Here is a 16,891-nt window from a genome sequence, read left to right on the forward strand (position 1 = left end):
GTTATGTGTCCTCGACAGGTTAACCGGTTCTGTGTCCTCGATAGCTTAACCGGTTATGTGTCTACGATAGGTTAACCGGTTCTGTGTCCTCGATGGGTTAATCGGTTCTGTGTCCTCGATGGGTTAATAGTTCTGTGTTTTCGAAAGGTTTACCAGTTCAGTGCCCTTGGTAGGTAATCCGATTTTGTGTCCCAGATACGTAAACCAGTTCCCGATAGCTTACCCTGTGCTCCCATTACGTGACTCACTGATCGTGTTTTTCAGCCTCTGATCTACATGGTTTAGATATAGATTGTTTACAGGCCACTCAGTTATCATATCCGTAACAGCAAGGTTGTATTTAACATAAATAGGGTTCTAAGAAACATTCACATGATAAATGAGCTCAGAGGTATTTGTGTCTGTTCGTTCGTCCCCAGTACCCTTCCTAACAGTCAGGTAATGAGGGGCTGTCACACACTGACACCAGCTATTACTACATCATGTATATTCACCAACTCCACCCACCGCGCAAGTACTGTACACTCACCTGCCCTGGCGGTGTACAGGTACTCAAGGACGTACATTGTGTACGCATCAACGGACATGCCTTCATACAGAATAGCGTCCATTATAGACATGCTAGAGGAAGGTCACGAGCCCTTCTGTAAAGCAGAACAAACGCTAACCTGCTTTGTTTACTTTGAATGTGCTGGCAGGTTGAATACTTTTCATGTTAGAAGTTTAGACCTTAAATGCAAATATGCTGGATAAAGATAGAAAAGCGTATTGAGAGACGAGACTTAATACTATGTCACCCAGGTACTTTTTGATGTGTAGCATGGGGTACAGGTGGGAAGAAACAGTCCAAAGTACGGGTAGGGATGTACCCTGAAAACAAATACCCAGTAAAGATGTCTGTTGATCAACGTCATGAGAAGGGGTGTGTAATGTGTAGGGGTGTCACTGTATGTTCATCGCCACTGCGCACATAAAGCGCCTAACCTGATCAGAACCAGGCTGGTGGTTCGATCCCTAATCGTGCCATTCCAAAACACAGTGCAAGATGGAGTCTTCATCAGGTGCAAGGACTAGAATCAGTGTTTTGCCTGAGTGGGGTGTCCATATCTTTTTACCAGCCGAAAAGTTGGCAGTACTTAATAATTAAATCACGCAAGTCCCATTAATTCCATGTACATGTGTTGGGGTACACATGAATGGAAACGCACGCGCACACACATAGGCAGGCAGGTTAAAACATAAATAAAAACACAGCAACCCCACACCACCCCCAACCCCACCACCCCGCGCATTTTCACAAACATACGCATATATATACAGACTAAAAATACTCACACAAACACAAGCCAAGATACACCACCATAGGCGGATCCAGGGGGTGCAGGGTGCGCACCCCCCTTTGTGGTGAAAGTTTGTTAAATGACCATTGAAACTCGGGTGAAAATGAAGTGTGCACCCCTCCTTTTCTCAATAGTGTGCACCCCTCCCCCCCTTTCTCAAAAAGCTGTATCCGCCCCTGCACACACACACACAGGCACAAAGGTAGGCATATGCAGGCACACAAATACAGACACATAGACACAGGTATCCAAATACACAGTCACATACACTTTACCAGAGACAACATGAACACAAACACAAACAAACACAACCTAGTTTCTAACCTCTGATAACCCCGCCACATTTGTGAGCCCAGTGGGCAAGGCGGTACAACGACACCAGCCAGGTCAGTATGACCTTCTGGAATAAAGAGGTCATGTGAGACAGGTTTGTGGCTGCAACTCGTCACAACAACATGGAGATCTTGGGGCTGGTGGACGTGCCGCTATATCTCATTCTTGCTCTGTCGGCGACTGTGTTGCTCTACATGTAAGTAGACACTTGTACTAGTTGTGAAAATATATATGAACTGTCTTTTGAACAATGTCAGTGTTGAATTTCAAGGATATCTACTTGTACAGTGACTGCTTGTTTGATTGCTTTAAAACCTGGTAAATCTGCGATGACCATTTGTCAAAATCGTGCTGTGTTGGTCCATGTTGATAGCTGATAGCGACCTGTGGCAGACTAGCAAGCTGTTGTAAGTAGTGCGTGCAAGGGACGTCAAGTTGCAATTTCTTGAACGTAGTCCCCTTTGACGGGATGCCATGGACGCCTTTTCCCACTTGCAGATGCACTGGTGGCGTTGTTCCGTTAGACTGGCAATAGATATTGGTAGGGGTGTTATCCTAGATACATCGCCAAAAGATCATTGGAGTGTTGTTTCATCTGACAATAGACACAAGATGTTGTTTCATCTTGACAATAGACACTTTGGTAGGTTTGTTTCATCTTGACAATATTAATAGATCATGTGTAGTGTTATTTCATCTTGACAATAGATACATATGTAGTGTTGTTCAATCTTTACCCAATGACATTTGTAGTGTTGTTTCATCTTGACAATAGACACATGTGTAGTGTTGTTCCATCTTGGCAATAGTGACACATGTGTAGTGTTGTTTCATCTTGACAATAGTGGCACATGTGTAGTGTTGTTTCATCTTGACAAGACACATGTGTTGTGTTGTTTCATCTTGACAATAGACACATGTGTAGTGTTGTTCTATCTTGGCAATAGTGACACATGTGTAGTGTTGTTTCATCTTGAAAAGACACATATGTAGTGTTGTTTCATCTTGACAATACACACATGTGTAGCGTTGTTTCATCTTGACAATAGAGACATGTGTAGCGTTGTTTCATCTTCACAATAGAGACACGTATAGCGTTGTTTCATCCTGACAATAGAGACACGTGTAGTGTTCTTTCATCTTGACAATAGAGACATGTGTAGCGTTGTTTCATCTTGACAATAGAGACACGTGTAGTGTTGTTTCATCTTGACAATAGAGGCACGTGTAGTGTTGTTTCATCTTGACAATAGAGACACGTGTAGTGTTGTTCCATTTTGGCAATAGTGACACATGTGTAGTGTTGTTTCATCTTGACAAGACACATACGTAATGTTGAATTTCAAGGATATCTACTTGTACAGTGACTGCTGTTTGATTGCTTTAAAACCTGGTAAATCTGCGATGACCATTTGTCAAAATCGTGCTGTGTTGGTCCATGTTGATAGCTGATAGCGAACTGTGCACATGTGGCAGACTAGCAAGCTGTTGTAAGTAGTGCGTGCAAGGGACGTCAAGTTGCAATTTCTTGAACGTTGTCCCCTTTGACGGGATGCCATGGACGCCTTTTCCCACTTGCAGATTCACTGGTGGCGTTGTTCCGTTAGACTGGCAATAGATATTGGTAGGGGTGTTATCCTAGATACATCGCCAAAAGATCATTGGAGTGTTGTTTCATCTTGACAATAGACACATGTGTTGTTTCATCTTGACAATAGACACATGTGTAGTTTTGTTTCATCTTGACAATATTAATAGGCACATGTGTAGTGTTATTTCATCTTGACAATAGATACATATGTAGTGTTGTTCAATCTTTACCCAATGACATTTGTAGTGTTGTTTCATCTTGACAATAGACACATGTGTAGTGTTGTTCCATCTTGGCAATAGTGGCACATGTGTAGTGTTGTTTCATCTTGACAAGACACATGTGTTGTGTTGTTTCATCTTGACAATAGACACATGTGTAGTGTTGTTTCATCTTGACAATAGTGACACATGTGTAGTGTTGTTTCATCTTGAAAAGACACATATGTAGTGTTGTTTCATCTTGACAATACACACATGTGTAGCGTTGTTTCATCTTGACAATAGAGACATGTGTAGCGTTGTTTCATCTTCACAATAGAGACACGTGTAGCGTTGTTTCATCTTGACAATAGAGACACGTGTAGTGTTCTTTCATCTTGACAATAGAGACATGTGTAGCGTTGTTTCATCTTGACAATAGAGACACGTGTAGTGTTGTTTCATCTTGACAATAGAGGCACGTGTAGTGTTGTGTCATCTTGACAATAGACACATGTGTAGTGTTGTTCCATTTTGGCAATAGTGACACATGTGTAGTGTTGTTTCATCTTGACAAGACACATACGTAATGTTGTTTCATCTTGACAATATACAGAGGTGTAGCGTTGTTTCATCTTGACAATAGAGACATGTGTAGCGTTGTTTCATCTTGACAATAGAGACACGTGTAGTGTTCTTTCATCTTGACAATAGACACATGTGTAGTGTTGTTCTATCTTGGCAATAGTGACACATGTGTAGTGTTGTTTCATCTTGACAAGACACATATGTAGTATTGTTTCATCTTGACAATATACACATGTGTAGCGTTGTTTCATCTTGACAATAGAGACATGTGTAGAGTTGTTTCATCTTCACAATAGAGACACGTGTAGCGTTGTTTCATCTTGACAATAGAGACACGTGTAGTGTTCTTTCATCTTGACAATAGAGACACGTGTAGTGTTCTTTCATCTTGACAATAGAGACACGTGTAGCGTTGTTTCATCTTGACAATAGAGACACGTGTAGCGTTGTTTCATCTTGACAATAGAGACACGTGTAGCGTTGTTCCCTCTTCACAATAGAGACACGTGTAGTGTTGTTTCCTCTTGTCAACACAGACATATTTAGTGGTGTTCTCGTCTTACACAGAATAGAATCTGATGGGTGTATGTAATAAACCGGTTTGTATCATCTACACAGATATATTTAGTGGTGTTATCTCTTGACCGACACTTTGTGCCAGATTCTCCAATTTCAATGCCCACCGATAAAAGATTTTTTCAGCTTGTTTATTCAACAGCTTTACGGAAAATGTGGTCGAACAAGTGCCATAGAAACGTAATGCCAAGTTTTGTCTTTACAGACGTTATTCAAAATTAACATGGAGGTACGTGGCTGTATTTTCTGGTCCACTGATCACTCCATTGCCTGGTTTGTTTACATGCTGCTCTGGCATGACTTGGATACTATTCTGCGGCCTAAGACTATACATACTTTGTTATAAATACTTTTACTGAATGAATGGCGGATGCTAGCGGTAGGACAGGGCTTGTTTAATGGTGTCATCACTGAATGGGAGTCCACAGATAGTTTGTCCTTCACGCCTCACTGAATCTGTCTAAAACATGTTTTATGTTTACAGATATGGAACATGGAACTTCAATCACTTCAAGAAGCTGGGTATTCCCGGGCCAGCACCATACCCTTTCATTGGGAACAACGCTGGATTTGTAGGTTTAAATGTTAATTACAAGTATTTACCAACATCGTTGTGTAATTCATTCTTTATTAGCGTGCAAATCGTCCGTTCCACAAGATGTTATTTCTAGTCTAATTCTTATTCTTCTATTAGATTATTTGATTCAAGATTACAAGCTTGTGGTACCATGAGATGAGCGAGTGCCGCCTTCTATGACGAGTTGTTGCCTCTATAGGTCTTTCAAACTGACAATCCGTATGTTATGTAGGTTTATTTCCGTTTCAGTAAATCATAACCAACAGCTTTCACAACATTCACTTAGCTTCACACTGGCTTCTAAGGGAATGATAAAAGTGTCTGTTCTTCCCTGTTTGACAGTGCCACTAAACGCCCTTTCACTCCTCCTTACCAATAGTTCTTCGACGAAACATTCCGGTTGTAAATCCTGTTTGAAATGGATGAAAACATTTGTGATTCCTGCAAATGTATCCTCTATAACGCCTCGCCATATGGCAGCATCTATCGTCCATTACACTCTGCCAATGGTGAATAAAGTGTGTCCTCTATAAGGCCTCGCCATATGGCAGCATCTATCGTCCATTACACTCTGCCAATGGTGAATAAAGTGTGTCCTCTATAAGGCCTCGCCATATGGCAGCATCTATCGTCCATTACACTCTGATAATGGTGAATACAGTGTGTCCTCTATAACGCCTCGCCATATGGCAGCAATTAACTTACATTACTTACGAAATACAGTTCGCTCTACCACCATGTATAGAGTAATAAAACACACCTTCGCCCTGAACTATTATAACGTTCAAGCACTCGGACGCAAGCGTCCTCGTACTTTAACTATAATAGTTCAGGGCGAAAGTGTGTTTTATTACACTATACATGGTGGTAGAGCGAACTGTATTTCTTAAATACAGTGTGCCCACTGCTTGTTATGTTACTGAGAAAATGCAACCAAGAACATAGAAATATGAAAACTATGGATGCAAACTTCCAGTGTTTCCTGTGAAGAGGCTTGAGATGACAGTGTTAAAGTATATTGTGTAAGACAGGAAGCAGGTTTAGGGGCTCGTGTTACTAAGATGGTTACTTGAAATTTCCTGTATACTAGTATATTGCCTAAAATGGCTGGTACCAGGTTCTTTGCTTTTATTCCTACAGGGAATCTTCTATGAGTTAGACACCTTGAAGAAACGGTACGGAAATGTGTTTGGGTAAGTGCAAGCCTAAGATATCTAATCACTCACTGCATATATTATAATTTCGGCAGTTCTACTTTGAAGCCAAAATATTAATGTTTTGTTCTGATCAAATCATCTTGCTTCATATGACATGTTTTGCCATTGTGTTTGTTGTTCTGTGTTTAAGGATCTTTAGGGGAAGACAGCTATACTACGTTATATCCGATCTGGAAATCCTGAAGGTGGTCCTCGTTAAGAGTTTCAACAATTTCCGAAACCGGGCAGTGAGTAGTTTTACAAATTCTTTGAATTACTTTATTAATGCAAACCTTTTCCGGTACTTATATGCATGTCAAAATTACCATTATAAACAGCATATCCAATATCAGGTGGTTTGTGATTGGCATGATCCTGTAGCTATCATTTGGGGACGGTTTCTGTTTCTGTAGTTTGTCGTGATCACTAGGTTTGGGACGTTGCATTTGTGAGATTCGGTATATACGTTTCTCTACTAACTTCCAGTTTCCGGTGGTTATACCCTACCCATTCAATCTGGGGCTGGCATTCTTGGAAGATGCTTCCTGGAAGAGAGTGAGAAGCATCATCAGCCCAACTTTCAGTGGTGCCAAACTGAGACGGGTGAGTAGCTCTCTTTGTCTACCTTCGATAAATGTCGGTATCTTGGCTACCACTCTTGTCATTCGTAACAATGACTGCCGTTGCCTACCGCAAGAAACAGAAGATTTTTCAACGGCTGCTATACGCCAGTAGTCATTGAATGAGAACGTTTTAGCTATTGCTCAGTACAAGTTAAGTGTTTTAGAGTTGCCTTAAAAGATTTAAGGTATCTGCAGGAAAGAATTTGACGTACCTGTGACCAAAATGGTGGTCGATGCAATTATCTATTTTCACTTGTCACATATCTCCCCGTGTATGTTCAACTTGGCATATCTTGGCAAGTGTTTGTGATTGTTGCTACTGCTACAAACCATCTCTATTCAATAAGGACTCATATGCAGCTACGTGTGATGTAAATGGGATCATTATTGGATTATCACTTAAATGGTTTTGTCCTTTTCATGTATTTCAGGTACAAAATCTCAGTCCCTACTAATGCTTATGAAAGATGTTTGTTTAAAATGGAATTTGGATTTGGTCACAGCCACAATACGTCTGATCATTATTCCCTGAAAGGAGTGAGAAAAACAACACAATATGTCAGGGCATTAAATCAAGCGAACAGTGTATGTTTGTGAAACCTCATGCAAAATAATATTTCTTCAGCATTGCTGTTAACAAACAAAGGAAAATAATAACAAAACGTTTAAAGTCTCAACAAATGTGTCGATGGGTCAGCATATCGAGCGTACTCGATACTTCATTGTTCTAGATGTGTGAGCCTATCAACGACTGTGCTCGGACACTTGCACTTAATTTCTCAAAAGTCGTCGGAAAAGATGAAGGGGTGCCTATGAAAAAGTAAGTGCTTTACATATTAATATCTATCGAATATCATAAGAAACGTTTCATAATCACCACTTTGTTCCATTACACATTGAAAAGACTGTATGCTGTACCCAAACAGAATTGACAGTTAATTAACATCGGCATTTTCTGGTCCCGATGTGTTCTACACATACATGTAGTTGTTAAACAAGTCATTACTTCAAGGGGCGGTGGGGTAGCCTAGTGGTTAAGGCGTTCGCTCGTCACGCTGAAGACTCGGGTTCGAATTCCCACATGGGCACAATGTGTGAAGCCCGTTTCCCCGCCGTGATATTGCTGGAATATTGCTTAAAGCGGCGTAAAACTAAACTCACTCACTCACTCATTACTTCAATTGTTCCACGATTACCACGTTGTGTTTGGGAACGCCTTGTAAATGAAACTTCCCTAATTCGGAAACTATTGTACTGGAGATAAGAGTTTGTTTTGTTTTTTTATAACTGTATCTTTTTCAGATTCTTTGGCGCTTACACAATGGACGTGATTTCACGAACTGCCTTTGGTATAAAAATAGATTCCCAGAAGGATTTCAACCACCCCTTTGTTTTCAACGCTAAACAGATATTTCGCCCCACAAAACTGAGAACCTTCTACGCATTCCTTGGTGGTGAGTTGATGCATTATATTTTAGGCTTAAATACTAGAGAAGAACAAGCTGAGATGTTTAAGGCTTCGTTTGCTTCCTGTTTCCTCTCCAACATGATAGCAAATGTAATGTCATGAAACGTGTATAGAATTTGATCGGCTGATATACAAACGTAATCAAGGGTAAGATTGTAATCTTACTATACACAAATATATTACTAAGTATGTTATGAAACCATACACCTCTTATACTTTGGTATCTTTATCTATCTGATATTATCAAATATGTTGCGATATACTTATATCATGTCAGAAACATTTTAAGTCAAGGAAATTAGGTAAATAACGAAATAAATCATCATATAGGCCTGTTTCTAAAATAAGCTGTCTGTCTGTCTGTCAGCCTGTAATCGAGATACCTTATGATGTAAACTTGCTGACAAAACAAGTCATGTACATGTTGAATTTACATCGACACATAACGTATGATCAGGTACATACAAGTATCAAACAGCTAACCGGAAATTAGTCTGTAAAGGATGTGAAACCAACAAACAATGAAGAAATATCATTTACAATATTCTAAAAGTAACTAACTTTAAAAATCACTACAAATCCTTTCTAAGGAATCGCGATGACAGGACGAAATAGAAAGGTACTAAGAATTCAGTGGCAGAAGAAATACAGTGACAATAAAACACATCAGTTATCTTATTGCTACAGACAGTGGTGACAGTGGTCACCTCGCTGCAACTGCAGTCACCTTCCAAGAAGAGTGAGTGAGTGAGTTTAGTTTTACGCCGCACTCAGCAATATTCCAGCTATATGGCGGCGATCTGTAAATAATCGAGCCTGGACCAGACAATCCAGTGATCAACAGCATGAACATTGATCTACACAATTGGGATACGATGACATGTGTCAACCAAGTCAGCGAGCCTAACCACCCGATCCCGTTAGTCGCCTCTTACGACAAGCATGCGGGTTACTGAAGATCAAGAATGACACCCATGCACGTGTATGGATCTACTGTTGTGCACGTGCATCACATACGTTGTGTTTAGGGGTGGTGATAAAGAGAAATTGTGGTGCATAAGATGTGTGTCTTTGAAATGTTTGTTACCGCTTATACTTCCTGTCCAAATTGAAAGTCCATGTTCTTCTACTTTTTTAAGAGTTTATTTAAAAGCTATGTTCTCTCCTTATCATCCCCATCCATCACGATAACACGTTGACAACAACATCTGCTGTACTAACGTCATCTCTGTTGACAGTGTTGTGTCCAGCGGTGTCTCCTTTAATGCAGAAACTTGGTATGGGATTCTTTCCAATGAGCGTTATCAACTTCTTCCGGAACAACATCACAGAAATGATAAAACAGCGACAGAATGACACAAAGGAAGAGCGAGAGGTTGGAAATCAGAATTGCTCTTTTCTGTCTACGGAAATTAGACATGAGCTAAATCACCTCATCTGTTTACGGTAGTGTGAGGATGATATTCGTTGACAACCAAACTCGACTTTAGCTGACAGGAACATACGCTTCAATGGAAATAAAATTGAGTTTGGTATTTTTTGGTCATTATTTCAGTCAAGGATGAAGAAGTAATGATAAATATGTACAAAGGTAACTGTTTCCTTCAATGTTTTGTCAGTTCAAGGATTTGGAATCTTTCTGCAACAGAATTTATCTATATTTAATCTATATTCACAGATGAGGAATGACTTCCTGCAACACCTGATTGAAGCAGAATGGCAGAATACCGAAGAAGAGAATGGCCCCGTGGCCAACGGGAACTACTAGCAATCATTCAGTCAGCCGTAAGTAAGCCAGCCCCTCTTAATAAAACCGAGGCAGTTGATGTGTAATGTAAAACAACACTTTAACTCTGTATGGCCTGAACAGTCTCAGACACAGACATGACTCGATGCCTTTGATTCAGTTAACCCTAATTGTACCAAGAATTCTTTCACCAGTAAGTTCGATTGCTTTTGTGCAATTATATTTCTGAAATTGTTTGTAAAAATCAGTAAACTGAAATACATGTAGAATTAAAAACATATAGGACGAACTTAAGCACGCAGTGTCTACAAGTAACTTAGCTGTACTTTGGAAAACGGAATGAGTGTACTCTCATTCTACCAGGACATGGGCTTTTTGTCAGCCAAGATGTTGTGTGGAGCGGTATTAGTTAAACTTCAGTTTTATATGTTTACAGTAATTTACAGTTTTTGTAATACGACCAGCATGAACATACTTCTTTTCATTTTTAGGTCTAGCCACAGATGAAATAATTGCCCAAGGGATACTGTTCTTCATTGCTGGTTACGACACAACGGCTTCAACACTGCAATCAGCGTCCTACTGTCTGGCCATGAACCCGGAAATACAGAAGAAGGCATATAACGAAATAAAGGAGATGTTGGGGAATGTAAGTGTTAAATGTAGTTTTCGGAACAAGTGAGTGAGTATGGTTTTACGCCGCCCTCAGCAACATGACAGCAATATCACGGCGGGGTTACACCAGAAATGGGCTTCACACATTGTACCCATGTGGGGAAACGAACCCGGGTCTTCGGCGTGACGAGCGAACCCGTTAACCACTAGGCTACCACACCGCCCTTCTGGAACAAGCGTCCGGATTAAAATCGATCTTCAGTAGCATGTTCATGCTTGTCAAAAGAGACGACTAACTTATCCTGGTTGTGAAGATAGACGCACATGATATGAATCACTGTGTGGTCAAGACTTGGTTTTGACAAATCATTGTCATATATTATAAGTCCAGCATAAAACAAACATAGCATCAGATGCGTTATATATAACAGACACATTTTAACAAACTAGTAATTGTTTTAAAGTTGGTATTGTAATACCAGAGCTAACAAAAACCACAAAATGGCAACATTAAAGATATCAGCGAGTTACACCATCCTTATAAACTGCTTTCCCTCTGTAAGAGGCACCCTATGCGATATGATGTCAAGACACAAACAGTCTGATTGTTGCTATCTTCAGGAGGAGCCTGACTACGACAACATAGGGAAGCTGAAGTATCTGGACAACCTCATCACCGAGACGCTCAGACTCTACCCAGCAGCTGTTATGTGAGTTAACAAAGTCATGTGGTAAGGTAGACTTCAGATGGCTGCTTACGGTGTATGGCCTAGCTGATGGAGTACACACTATTTCCCTTCCAGTAAATCAAATACAGAGAGCCGAGACACCGGATGCCGGTTTAGAGATCGTTAATTACTGTACAAACTGTCAATTGGGTGGTCTTTGTTGTGCCGAAAATACGGAATAGACTGACGCCGGATTAGAGGGCGTGTAAATGATCATAAATTAAGTAGCTTCTGCCGAGACCAAATTCTAGTGCCGATATTGAGAGCATGTCGGATTGGAGGACTGCCGGTTTTGAGAGCTTTCCTGTAATGGCATCATGATATCACATCATAATACACCATGATGACGTGGTACATGTCAGGAGATAGTCTTATGCCAAGCGTGTTCTGTCTTAGTCGGCCATAAAGGCACCATATGCGATATCAATGGCAAGGCTGAAATATAACCAACAGAAGACAAGTTAACCTGTGTACATGTGTGTCGTCGAGGTGGCACGATCTTGAACACTACATAGTGTGTTTGACAATGACTTCTGGGCGACACTGGGAGACACGGTGTTGTTTTTAACCAACTTCGTCGTTAATCAATTGTATATTGAACCACCTTCATCGTTAGCCACTGTATACTGAACCACCTTCATCGTTAGTCACTGTATATTGAACCACCTTCATCGTTAGTCACTGTATATTGAACCACCTTCATCGTTAGTCACTGTATATTGAACCACCTTCGTCGTTAGTCAATGTATATTGTACCACCTTCCTTGTTTGTCAATTGTATATTGAACCACTTTCATCTTTAGTCACTGTATTTTGAACCACCTTCATCGTTAGTCACTGTACATATTTAACCACCTTCATCGTTAGTCACTGTATATTGAACACCTTTATCGTTAGTCACTCTATATATTGAACCACTTTCATCGTTAGTCACTGTACATATTAAACCACCTTCACCGTTAGTCACTGTACATATTAAACCACCTTTATCTTTAGTCACTGTATATTGAACCGCCTTCATCGTTAGTCACTGTATATTGAACCACCTTCATCGTTAGTCACTCTATTGAACCACCTTCATCGTTAGTCACTGTACATATTGAACAACCCTCATCGTTAGTCAGTGCATATTAAATCACCTTCATCGTTAGTCACTGTATATTGAACCACCTTCATCGTTAGTTAATGTATATTGAACCACCTTCATCGTTTGTCAATTGTATATTCAACCACTTTCATCTTTAGTCACTGTATATTGAACCACCTTCATCGTTAGTCACTGTACATATTGAACCACCTTCATCGTTAGTCACTGTATATTGAACCACCTTTATCGTTAGTCACTCTATATATTGAACCACTTTCATCGTTAGTCACTGAACATATTGAACCACCTTCATAGTTAGTTACTGTACATATTAAACCACCTTCATCGTTAGTCACTGTACATATTGAACCACCTTCATCGTTAGTCACTGTATTGAACCACCCTCATCGTTAGTCACTGTACGTATTGAACAACCTTCATCGTTAGTCAATGTATATTGAACCACCTTCATCGTTAGTCACTGTATATTGAACCACCTTCATCGTTAGTCACTGTATATTGAACCACCTTCATCGTTAGTCAATGTATATTGAACCACCTTTCTCGTTTGTCAATGTATATTGAACCACCTTCATCGTTAGTCAATGTATATATATACTGAGTCAAAAAAGAAACTTCACAAAATGAAATTCGAAAAATAATGAATAATTTTTTTCTGATGATACATCTATGTATCCGAAATGGGATCCCTATCTTTCGACTCTAGAAAAACGTTAGCAAAACCCACTCAAACCCATCCATTCGTCGTGCAAATGATGTTAGTGCCAAATCAGGTTTTGCACGTGCAGTCGATCACGTGATCTTCGCATCAAAGTTTTCTTCATATGCACGTGTTTGCATTGGCCTCAAGAATTGAAAAAACACTTTTGTGGACAGGTTGGAACATTTGGAACACAATCTGGAATCTGGGCTACGTCACGTCGTCTGGGATATGTGGTAGATAAAGAGATATACTGTGCTGAATCCCATGCTGTGTACAGCATGGGGACCAACCAGTTTGCCATATTTGGCTAGGTCATGTAAACAGGCTACAACACTCATGGAGGTGAGTCGGAGTAACCTGTCCTTGTTACAGATCAAACTACTGTTTTCATTTTCTGGGCTGTGGGCCCAACGTTACCTCCGATGGACCCAGAGAGACTGGAATCGAGTCGTCTGAATCCAGGTTTACCCTCAGATTCGCGGACGGCAGGCATAGAGTCTGGAGACGACGTCGTGAACGGTATGCCCAATGTTGTGTACAGGAAGTCGACAGATTCGGGGGCGGAAGTTGCATGGTGTGGGGTGCTTTCTGTGGGAACAACCGTTCCTGAATTCTGGTCATCCGTGGAAACCTCACAGCTGCTGCTTACCGCGACCAGGTGCTCACCCCTGAACTCGTTCCTTTCATGGCGGCTCATGGCCCAGGTCTACAGTTGCAGCATGATAATGCTCGGCCGCATACCGCGATGTTGACACGAAATTTCCTTCAAAACGCTGGAATCAACGTCATGGACTGGCCATCGAGGTCCCCTGACCTTAATCCAATAGAGCACGTTTGGGATACACTTGGGAGAAGGCTTCGTGGTCTTAGGAACCAGGAACTTGGCGCTGCCTTGCAAGAGCAATGGCGCAGAATACCCAACCACGTGTTCACAAGCATCAGGCAGTCAATGAGGAGACGGTGTTTGGCAGTGGTGAATGCGCGGGGCGGCCATACACGATATTGAACTGAGACATTTCGCATTTTTATTCTTGTGACTTGACATTCTGTATACCCATGTTTTGGAACGGCGGTGTAGCCTAATGGAACTGATTATGGCACTGTCAGTGTATCGAGTACATCACACAGATCTCAGCAATGAAATAATAACAATTTAACCATCTTACCATCTCTTGTTCTTTTATAGTGCCCTGTAGAAAGAATGTGAAGTTTCTTTTTTGACTCAGTATAGTTTCTGCTTCATCACCACGTGAGTAAGACACTATATGACAAGCCACAAGTTATCATCCACGTTCACTCCTCTTTTATTAGGTTAAATCGTAAAGTTTCTGAGACTATCAAAATCCGGGACGTAACTATCTCGGAGGGGCAATCCATCCTTGTACCCGTGCTGGCGCTGCAGAGAGACCCTCAGTTGTACAAGGATCCGGATACCTTCAAGCCAGAGAGGTAATACTGTCTTTGGAGTATATCCGTAGCCACCATTATACCAATCCTCACCACGTTATCTAGGAAAGTTTCCTGAAAGGGGACGTGGCTCAGCAGTCTTGTGTCTATTTCAAGTACAGGTCTAGACGTTGACCACTGCGCTGGGCGTGAAACCGACGTATTGTATTTGTGTACTCCGGCAAATTATTACGTGTATGTAATCATTACCTTTAGCATCCGATCTGAATTCCCTTTAAATGCCAGACTGAACTAAGCATACTGATCCATTCTCAGTTTACTTCCTGCTTTGTAGACACGACGAGAAGACCAATCCGCTGTCCTTCCTTACATTCGGCTATGGACCTCGAGCTTGTATTGGGATGCGTCTGGCTCTGGTTGAGGCGAAGATTGCCTTAGTTCATGTTCTGAGAACTGTCACGTTTGAGATTGCTCCAGCGACACCGGTAGTATTTTACATGTGTTATCAGAGTTCTACATTTGATATTCCAAAATAATATTTAATACATTTAATATTTAATTTAATATTACTGTGACAAAATCGTGCTCATGATGGCATCACCATATCCGTGATATTTTTATCGTAATACAATACATTGTGCTCATGATATCGCTATATTCATGACACTACACGGAAAATATTGTCATGAGCATGTCAACTATATTTGCATGACGACGCCCCCGTAGTGGTAATGTCCGACTCATAACACGGCTATTATTATGGCAGCATAACGTTAGTGATACGACCTTAACTAAGCTGATGGCGGGTCGAACTGTTTGAGGAAACATCCTTATAATGTATTCCACAGTTTCCAGTTCCTTATCATGACTTTTAACCCACGAAAATCCGGGTAAGAAATGATCTTCAGGGCCCCGATCCACAAAGTGTTCGTAGATCTACAACGTCCGTAAGACGAACTATTGAGTTAAGACAGGGAGTAACGTTACGACCTCTTTGTGGATAGGTATCCAGCCAGGCTCGGTTGATTCATGTCACTGTATCCTAATTGGGTAGATGCTCATGATGACAGACACTAAACTGTCTTCTTCAGACTCGAATACTGCTCAGTGCGGCGTAAAACAACAACTAAGGATTTCATATGTAAATATAGGAGCCGTGCCCGTACACAAAGAACACAATGTGGAGAATATGTCTGTATTTGTTCTTTCCTTCACAGGAGGTGTTGACGTTCCGACATGACAGCATCCTTCTTCAGCCAAAAGAAGATATCATTCTGAAAGTGACGCCAAGATGCTGATGAGGGAGACATGACACTAACAGAACACTATAGATTTGCTCGTTCAGAACACGCATGTATAGAAGTGGCCGGTATTGCCAGCAGTATTGAACCTGTTCGCTTGTTTACGTCAGGTGGGGAAGACACAAGTAATCTTGAGCGTTATCCGCTTTGCTTTTAAATGTTAGAATTAAGCTGTTTTATTCACCAATTGCATGTTTGGGATACATAACAGCATTGTTAAGGTATTCGGAAAATGTTTTCGCTCAAGGTTAAATGTGAATTTAACAGCTAACATTATGTTTCTGAGTCTTTAACAACTTTTAGATTTGAAATTTTCTGCAGGTCACAAACTGTTAAGTCCTTTCAGTCTTTGCTACATATATTTCCGATGATTCCACTTGCTGTATCAAATGTAAAGTCTAAAGAATCATACAACGATGCTGCATCCCGTTAGAATAGAAGCGGAGATAGTTCAAGTTATGTTAGCGCCCGGCTCCCTGTAATCTTCACTTTGGAATCCTCGTTCCACTGTCATTATGAACGTATTATTTCCACAATCATACCAGACAGCCACATGTATTGTATAGGAAAATATGTATATATTATATTATTATATCTCAGCTAGAAATTGTACTATATTCCACCTTTATGGATTTGAATAAACTTTTTACCTTTGAGTATTTGGTGTGTTAAATATTGAAATTTTAGCGTTGTTGCAATGAAGTAAACATGCCGAATCTGTGACACGTTTTGGAAATGGAATATTCTTTACGAATTGCAAGTGGCGATAATTGTTCGAACAAGTGTTCCT

General features: G+C 40.7%; 1 pseudogene; it reads left to right on the forward strand.

Moving 5' to 3' along the window:
* The first annotated feature begins 1,656 nt into the window (after window positions 1-1,656).
* Window positions 1,657-16,757, forward strand: LOC124286781 (annotated as a pseudogene).
* Window positions 16,758-16,891: the final 134 nt, after the last annotated feature.

This window comes from Haliotis rubra, unplaced genomic scaffold, assembly GCF_003918875.1.
Source record: "Haliotis rubra isolate DU_JTF1 unplaced genomic scaffold, ASM391887v1 Scf391, whole genome shotgun sequence".
Lineage (NCBI taxonomy): Eukaryota > Metazoa > Mollusca > Gastropoda > Lepetellida > Haliotidae > Haliotis > Haliotis rubra.